Source organism: Suncus etruscus, chromosome X (genome assembly GCF_024139225.1).
Source record: "Suncus etruscus isolate mSunEtr1 chromosome X, mSunEtr1.pri.cur, whole genome shotgun sequence".
Taxonomy (NCBI): Eukaryota; Metazoa; Chordata; class Mammalia; order Eulipotyphla; family Soricidae; genus Suncus; species Suncus etruscus.
The window spans coordinates 92,332,051-92,340,801 of NC_064868.1; the positions used below are offsets into that span (position 1 = coordinate 92,332,051).

Consider the following 8,751-nt stretch of genomic DNA (forward strand, 5'->3'; position numbering starts at 1 on the left):
AGAATGCTAGTTTAACTAAAAGCATATATGTTAACACTAATGTAAACCTTGTTTTTTTGCAGTTCTAGATATCTTCACTAGTGATTTCTTAAAGGTTTAGAGTCAAAGGAGCATTGTATAAACAATGTTAGAGTGGCAATTATCATTTGCATGGGCCCACCAAAGTATGGGGGTCATGGAAAGGAAAAACTTTTGGCCTAAGTACAAGGAGACCTTACCCCTGAAGTTTTCTGATATAGACCATTTCTAGGCTCCAGGAAAACTAGTTTGTCCAATTCTGGTCATCCATTCTGGAATTTGTTAGTGCATCTTGGAGATATTCTACTCGAGTCTGTTTTCACTGGGACCCTTCCAACCTTTTAGATCTCAAGGTTTTTAATCTTCAAGTCTAGTCTTTCCTCGTTACAATTTTTTAAAAGATTGTTTCTCCATCAAATTTGACTTCTTGTTTTTCAGGGACTCCAATGATTCTTAGATTATTTCTCTTGAACTCACCCCATAGTTAGTTCTCTGGGATGCTGTTCATTTCTTTGAGCTTCATTTATTTTAACTCTTTTTCAACTTCTGCTGTTTTCTAGAAGTTTCTCGGCAGATTTTTTTGACCGTGGCACGAATGGTGCTAATGGTTCCCCTCTACTACATTAAGAAAGGTATGTCTACTCCTAGCTTTCTAAGGGATTATGTAAATTTTCAATAATTAATCAGCATCTCATTTACATTAAATGTACATCTTATCAGTCTTTCTTAACATCCAAAGAGATTCTCTTTTTTTTCTGTAGACCTCCCCAAGGAGGGAGGGGGGAAGAGGGGAGAGAAAAAGAGGGAGGGAAGAAGGAAGAGAGAGAAAGAGAGGGAGAGAGAGAAAGCCTCTGAGCAGGGCAGGAGAAAATGGAAAATCCAAAGAGATTCTATTGCTATATCTTGTCTGCATTAGCAAGTACTTAAACAACAACTATAATATCACATTTTATAATATAAATTCTTTTTTTTTAGATACTCATTTATTTTCCATCAACCTGATATACATTCCTATTTCAGTCTATAAAGAGCACCTTAAGACCAATCAGTAGTGGTTCCTACCCATTCAGTGGCTTGAACAGAGGGAGCTGCAGACCAGTAGTCTGAGGCAGTCTGAGCACTCCAATGTTTAGTAGGGAACTGCTAAATCAGCTCAGAGGGCACCTGCACCCCTTCAGACCAGTCTGCAACCTCAGGCTGAGTAGCAGTGAGTTCAGGAGCTGAAGCAGTTCATTTGCCCTGAAATTCCTCCTTGGTCACAACCTTCTCAGTATCAGCCTGCACTTCTTTTCAATCTCCTCGGGACCACTAGAAAAGTAGAGATCAGGCATGATCTCCCAGGCGTGTTCCTTGGAGATGGTGCCTTGCATTAGCAGAAATTCTCAGGCCAGCATCCACCATATGAGACACATGGAGGGAGCTCCCTTGTTGTTGCAAGGGATGGCAATGTTCAATGTCCACATACCACAGAGGAGAGTCTGTGTTACACAGAGAAATTGTAGGCAAATTAACATAAGATGCCTCTGTGAGGGTTGATGGTCAGTACTAGGATCAGTAACCACCAAAAGTCTCTGATCCTGAAAAGTTGCCAGGATTTGGTTAGTGAAAGTTTCAGGTGTGAAGAAGCCAGCGATCAGCGTGGCTCCAGTGGCAGCAGCAAACTTCAGCACAACTTTCTGGCCAGTATTTCTTCCTGGACGAGATCACACTAACATCACCTGGGTTTTCAATGTCAACAATGGCACTAGCTGCGAGAGGAATCTTCTCCCAGGTTCTCTTCAAATTTATGATATAGATGCCATCGCTTTTCTTTTTGTATATGGATTGTTCCTTCTTGAAGTCCAGATTAGTGCTACCTACGTGGGTGCCCACAGCAAGGAATTTGAGGACATCCTCCTTCATTTGCAGGACCTTGATGGCTCCAGACATTGTGAAATTTCCCTTTAAGTTATGACAGGAATCAAGAACAACATCATATGGATCCATGGTTGGGTAGCATGGAGAGTCAATATTCTTTCTTAGGATAAAAAATTCTTTACAGACCTATTCAGATTTTCCCTTAATTTTTGTTTTATTTTTAATTTTTGTTGTTGTTTTTATTTTTTTGTTGTTGTTTTATTTTTATTTGGGGCCATGCCCAGAGGTACAATGGTCTTACTCCTGGCTCTGCTCTGGAATCCTGCAATGATTCAATAAGGATCATTCCTGAAGGGCTTGTGGAACTACATGTGGTACTAAATATTGAAACCCTGATCAGCCACATACACATACACATAAAAGGTAAAAAGTGTATCTTTTGTACACTCTTTCTGGCCCTTTTTCCAATTTTAATTTTAATTCCTTCACTTTTACTAAAGTTTAGAGTTGTAGGCTTTACCTATTTTACTTAAGCTCCAAATATTACTGAAAATATTTAAAAATAGTTTTATTAATGGCAAGAAGATATGATTATTGTCATGAGACTCAAGTACAAAAGTACTTGGTACTAAGAACCAAAACAAAAGTTAATGCAATACATTTTAGATAACAGAGTTGAAAACTTATTTATATAAGTGAGAATAAGCATTATATTATATAGTATTAAATGGTTTCAATTTTACATTAATTATAATCTATATAAAGCAACCAATCATCACTAATAGATTTTTACTGTTTTATTTTTGATAATTCCACTTGTGACTCCTTTAAATTTTCTTGAAATTAATTTGTTATGTGTTTGCCAATGGAGTGGCCAAGGGGTGGGAGAGAAACAGTTGGAGAGAAGGTCATTCTGGTGGTAGAATTGGTACTGGATCATTTTATGCCTGAAATAACTATATCATGAATAAGTTTGTAAACCACTCTTTTAATAAACATAAACTGAAAAAAATTGAAGCACAGCAATAAGGATAAATGACACTGAGTAGTCAACACTGTGGTCAGTCTTGACACAAGTTGGTCTAATCTCGGAGTCTTTTTCTTTGGAGCACGTGACTTAGGAAACCCTCTCCCACTGCGTTCCTCATGCACACTGCTCAAAGAAGCCCTTTCTTTTACCATGGTAACTATTAGAGTCCAGACTCGAAGGACAAGACTACACAACTGGAATACTTTGATCTGTCTGCCAAAAATCTTCCACATTAGCCAGCCAGGACCATCTCCTGAAGCATATGAGCCCCGCCCAAGTCATGAAGATTATTCAGGGAAGGGATATAGGGAAGTTTGAGCTTTCTGATAATCTTTAAAATAATTGGCTATTGGGGCCGGAGAGATAGCATGGAGGTAAGGCGTTTGCCTTTCATGCAGGAGGTCATCAGTTCAAATCCCGGTGCCCCATATGGTCCGCCGTGCCTGCCAGGAGCAATTTCTGAGTCTGGAGCCAGGAATAACCCCTGAGCACTGCCGGGTGTGACCCACAAAAAAAAAAAAAAGAGAAAAAAAAAAAAAAAAAAAATAATTGGCTATTATCTAGGGGTGCCTTCTTACTGCTTCCTTGAGTCCTTCCCTGACAAGCTACCTAATATGACCAGGTAGCTTGGGGCAGTGTTAATAGAAATAGGCCTGTGGAGACCTAGCATGTGGCTTACACCATGTGGTTCTTATCCCTGCTCAGAATCTAAGAAACCTGCCTGCAATGTGGCACTTGCAAAATGGCGTCCTTCCTTGTTCAGAACCCAGGTCCCAACAGTAACCATAACATCAGAGTCAGAAGGCGGGATACTCAAACAAGTCGCCATTCTGGGAATTATTCTTCTCCTGAGTTTACCTTTGCAGGCTTTGAATTAGGGGATGATCCAAGTCCCCATCTTACTACAATGTAAGAGCCATAGGTTGATGGCATTCAATCAGACAAGAGAAAAATCGGCTTTTAACCCACTTTTGACTTCTCCATGGATGTCCTTGCCAGTACAAAACTCCTGGTTGTCTTTCACTGTACTCACCCACTTGTTCATGCATTTTGAGGTAAGCTTTAAAATCAAAGGCCAAATTAATTGTGTTAGCTCACAAGCCATCATTGCTGAGAGTGTTTGGTGAATAGTGGTCATTAAGGATAGTCATTGGTGCTGTTCCTCAGCTATTTCGGGAGCTCCATATTCAGCACACACACATACAGGATAGCAATTTTTTTTTGCCTATTAGTGCTTGGGTATGTGAAGTTGCACATGTCACTTTCAATGCAGAGCTACTTAACGTCTAGTGTGAATAAGAAATCAACCTTTATTTCTAGCAAAACACGGCTGTATCAGAGTTGTAATTGTAGTACTATCTGTCATAGTCTAACTGACATAGCACTCAGCACTCAAAAATTGGGATCTATTGTTGTAATTAACATTTCCAAATCAGTTTAATGAAGCCCAAAATGATACATCCAAAGACCATTTGAAAACACTAATAGATACATATACTCTTTCCTTACAAAGAGATTAAGGAAAATGACAGTTTTCCTTAATTTGAAAAGATCTGAGCTAAATTTTAAGAAGAAATTTCATGAAACTTGCTAATATAAGTACTGGAGGGATCAAAATCATATTTAACTGAAATGGAGAAGAGAAAGTTGACAGTATGACTATTCCTTGATTAAAAGTATGTTACTGGTATCTTTCATAGCTGATGACATGACACAGACCTGCATGCAGTGGCTGAAGAGATGATGGTATCCAAGAGATAAGATATTTGCCTTGTATTTGACCCCAGTTTGAACTTTAGCATCATATTTTCTGAATAAGGAATGGGCCCTGAGCACTATTGGGTACAACTCAACCCCACAAAGTGCCTACACTTAAGAGATTTGACCAAACCCCTTTTCCTTCCTCTAATAAAAAATGTCTATAGCCTCTTAAATCCTTTTATATAACCTGCCAAAGAGAGGGAGTTTCAAATTGCAACTGAAATACTGAATTGGGATTAAAAGTCATCTGGATTTCTGGGTGCTGGAGAACAGGTCTGTGGTGAAAGGCAAAACTTGAGTTAGAAGACAATGAAGAATTTAGATTGAGAAAGAGCTCAGAGTCTGAATAGTCAAACAGACAAGAAGATCCCCAACATCTCTGGTAATACTTCAGAGCAGTAGCAGTTAACTACATGTTTGGCACCAATGCAATTAGACTGCATTTTCAGTGTGCTATATGTACCATTTCATTTAAGACTTGGGCTCCCTGTGTGTGACACCAGGCGGGGAAAATCCGCGAAAGTACACCGGCCCAGTGGGGCTCAGCTGTGAAAGACTGTGAGTGTGACCTGTCTATGTCTGTCTACTGTCCTCTTGCGTGAAACTCTTGCGAGTGGGGCAAAAAGAGCCTCCAGAAACCTCGCTCGCCCAGACGCCATTTTCAGGGAGGGACTTCAGAGCATAAAAACCGGCTATCCTTTGCAAAAGCTGGCTCCCTGTGTGTGACACCAGGCGGGGAAAATCCGCGAAAGTACACCGGCCCAGTGGGGCTCAGCTGTGAAAGACTGTGAGTGTGACCTGTCTATGTCTGTCTACTGTCCTCTTGCATGAAACTCTTGCGAGTGGGGCAAAAAGAGCCTCCAGAAACCTCGCTCGCCCAGACGCCATTTTCAGGGAGGGACTTCAGAGCATAAAAAACCGGCTATCCTTTGCAAAAGCTGGCTCCCTGTGTGTGACACCAGGCGGGGAAAATCCGCGAAAGTACACCGGCCCAGTGGGGCTCAGCTGTGAAAGACTGTGAGTGTGACCTGTCTATGTCTGTCTACTGTCCTCTTGCGTGAAACTCTTGCGAGTGGGGCAAAAAGAGGCTCAGAGGAGCACGGCCGCTCCGCTTCGCTACGCGGCCGTGCACTCTTTCTAAGGAAAGAACTCCATTGCAACAAGAAGGAAAAATCACACTAAGAACGGCGCTATATCACAGAAGCAAACATTTCTCTCTGGACTGTCTTCTCTGTTACATGCTCGGGCCTAAGATTTGACCCAGTGTGAGGCTTCATCCACGGAGGACTCCCCTCCCTTAGAGGCAAGTCAGCCCAGCCAGAAAGGGAGGAGCCAGAGGAGTGTGCTGCCTACATCATATAGACAATGAATACCACTACAACACGTAGAAAAACCCACAATACAAATGTGACAATGGGGAAACAGCGCAGGCCAGCATCAGACATAGAGAATGAAGATGACAATTCTGAGGACCAGATAATGACTGAACAACTAATCAACCTCTCAGATAAGGACTTTAGACTAGCAATATGGAAGGTGCTCAACAGACTCCAAGAAACCATGGATCGAGTTGAACAGAACACTAATAAGAACCAAGAAAATATGAAGGCAGAAATGACAAAACTCCAAACTGAAATAACATGTCAACTAACAGGCCTGAAAAACTCAGTAAACGAAGTGAATGACAAAATGGATAAGCTCTGGGACAGGGTATCAGAAGCTGAGAATAGACTTGGTGCTGTGGAAGATGAGATACATAACAATTCCATACAGCAGGAGAGATTGGACAAAAAACTTAAAGCAAATGAGCAGACAATGGAAAAATTAGTCAAAGAATGGGAACAGACGAAAATAGAAGTCTATGATAAGATCAACAGAAACAACTTAAGAATCATTGGAGTCCCAGAGACCCAGGAAGAAAATTTCCAGGAAGAATCAATGGTCAAGAACATCATTAAAGAGAAACTTCCAGAGCTAAAGAATATATGTGATCAAATCCTGCATGCCCGAAGAGTACCAACCAAAAGAGACCCCAGAAAAACCACCCCAAGACACATCCTAGTCACAATGACAAATCCCACAGATAGAGACAGAATTCTGAAAACAGCAAGATCAAAAGGGGAAATCATGTTCAAGCAAGCTTCCCTGAGATTTACAGCAGACCTGTCACCAGAAACGCTCAATGCCAGAAAGCAGTGGTGGGATATTGTGACAAGACTGAATGAAATGAATGCTTCACCCAGAATACTATACCCAGCAAAACTCACTTTCCGGTTTGATGGAAGAATACATGGTTTCACAGACAAAAAACAGCTCAGAAACTTCACAGACACAAAACCAGTCTTAAGAGAAAAACTGAAAGACCTAATCTAAGACAAGACTACCCAAAAGACACACCAAATTTTGAAATAAAGATGGCGTTAAATCCCAGGACAATTCTTTCTCTCAACGTCAATGGACTAAATGCACCAGTTAAGAGACACAGAGTGGCTAAATGGATCAAAAAACTCAATCCAACCTTCTGCTGCCTACAAGAAACGCACCTGAATAGTCAGAACAAACATAGACTCAAAATAAAAGGCTGGAGAAAAGTTATCCAAGCAAACAACACCCATAAAAAAGCTGGAGTGGCCATACTAATATCAGATAATGCAAACTTTATACTCAGGAAGGTTGTAAGGGACAAAGACGGACATTTTATATTAATCAAGGGGTACGTAGAGCAGGAAGAATTCACTCTCCTAAACATATATGCACCGAATGAGGGGCCAGCAAAATATTTAATACAACTGCTGACAAATCTGAAAAATAATATCAACAACAACACAATAATTGTGGGGGACCTAAACACGGCTTTGTCAACACTGGACAGGTCAACCAGACTGAAACCCAACAAGAATATACTAGACCTGAGGAGAGAAATGGAAGAAAGAGGCCTAGTGGATATATATAGGACACTCCATCCCCAGAAACCTGGATACACATTCTTCTCCAATGTACATGGGACATTCTCCAGGATAGACTACATGCTGGCACATAAAACATACCTCCATAAGATCAAGAGGATAGAAATTTTGCAGACTACCTTCGCTGACCACAAGGCTCTGAAATTATTTGTGAACTCCAAAGGGACTCAGAAGAAACACTTTAACACCTGGAAGTTAAACAGCCTCATGCTCAATAACCAGTGGGTCCGAGATGAAATCAAGGAGGAAATAAAAAGGTTCCTGGAAACAAATGACAATAAAGACACAAACTCTCAGAACTTATGGGACACAGCAAAAGCAGTACTGAGAGGAAAATTTATAGCTTTGCAAGCACACATCAGGAAGGAAGAAGGAGCTTACCTGAGTAGCTTAATGACACAGCTAATAGAACTAGAAAATGCTCAACAAAAGGACCCAAGAACAGGAAGACAGAAGGAAATAACAAAGCTGAGAGCAGAAATCAACGAAGTGGAAACTCAAAAAACAATCCGAAAGATCAACGAAAGCAGAAGTTGGTTCTTTGAAAAAATAAACAAGATTGATAGACCACTGGCAAACCTAACAAAGAAAGAGAGAGAGAGAAACTTGATAACTCGTATCAGGAATGAAAAAGGAGAGATCACTACTGATATGACAGAGATTCAAAGGGTAATCAGAAACTACTTTGAAAAACTCTACGCCACTAAAAATGAGAACCTGGAAGAAATGGATAAATTCTTGGACTCTTATAATCTTCCACGGTTGAAGGAAGAGGATGTAGCATATCTAAACACCCCCATCACCATTGATGAAATTAAAACAGTAATCAAATGTCTGCCGAAAAACAAAAGCCCAGGTCCAGATGGATTCACTAATGAATTCTATCAAACTTTCCAAGAGGAACTACTGCCAATCTTGGCAAGACTCTTTCATGAAATTGAACAAACAGAAACACTCCCAAATAGCTTTTATGAAGCCAACATCACCTTGATACCTAAACCAGACAGAGACGCTACCAAAAAAGAAAATTACAGACCAATATCACTGATGAATGCAGATGCAAAGATCCTCAACAAAATCCTGGCAAATAGGATTCAATGCCTCACTAAGAAGATCATC

General features: G+C 40.5%; 1 pseudogene; it reads right to left on the reverse strand.

Moving 5' to 3' along the window:
• Positions 1 to 1,053: 1,053 nt before the first annotated feature.
• On the reverse strand, positions 1,054 to 1,947 carry LOC125999458 (40S ribosomal protein SA-like; annotated as a pseudogene).
• Positions 1,948 to 8,751: the final 6,804 nt, after the last annotated feature.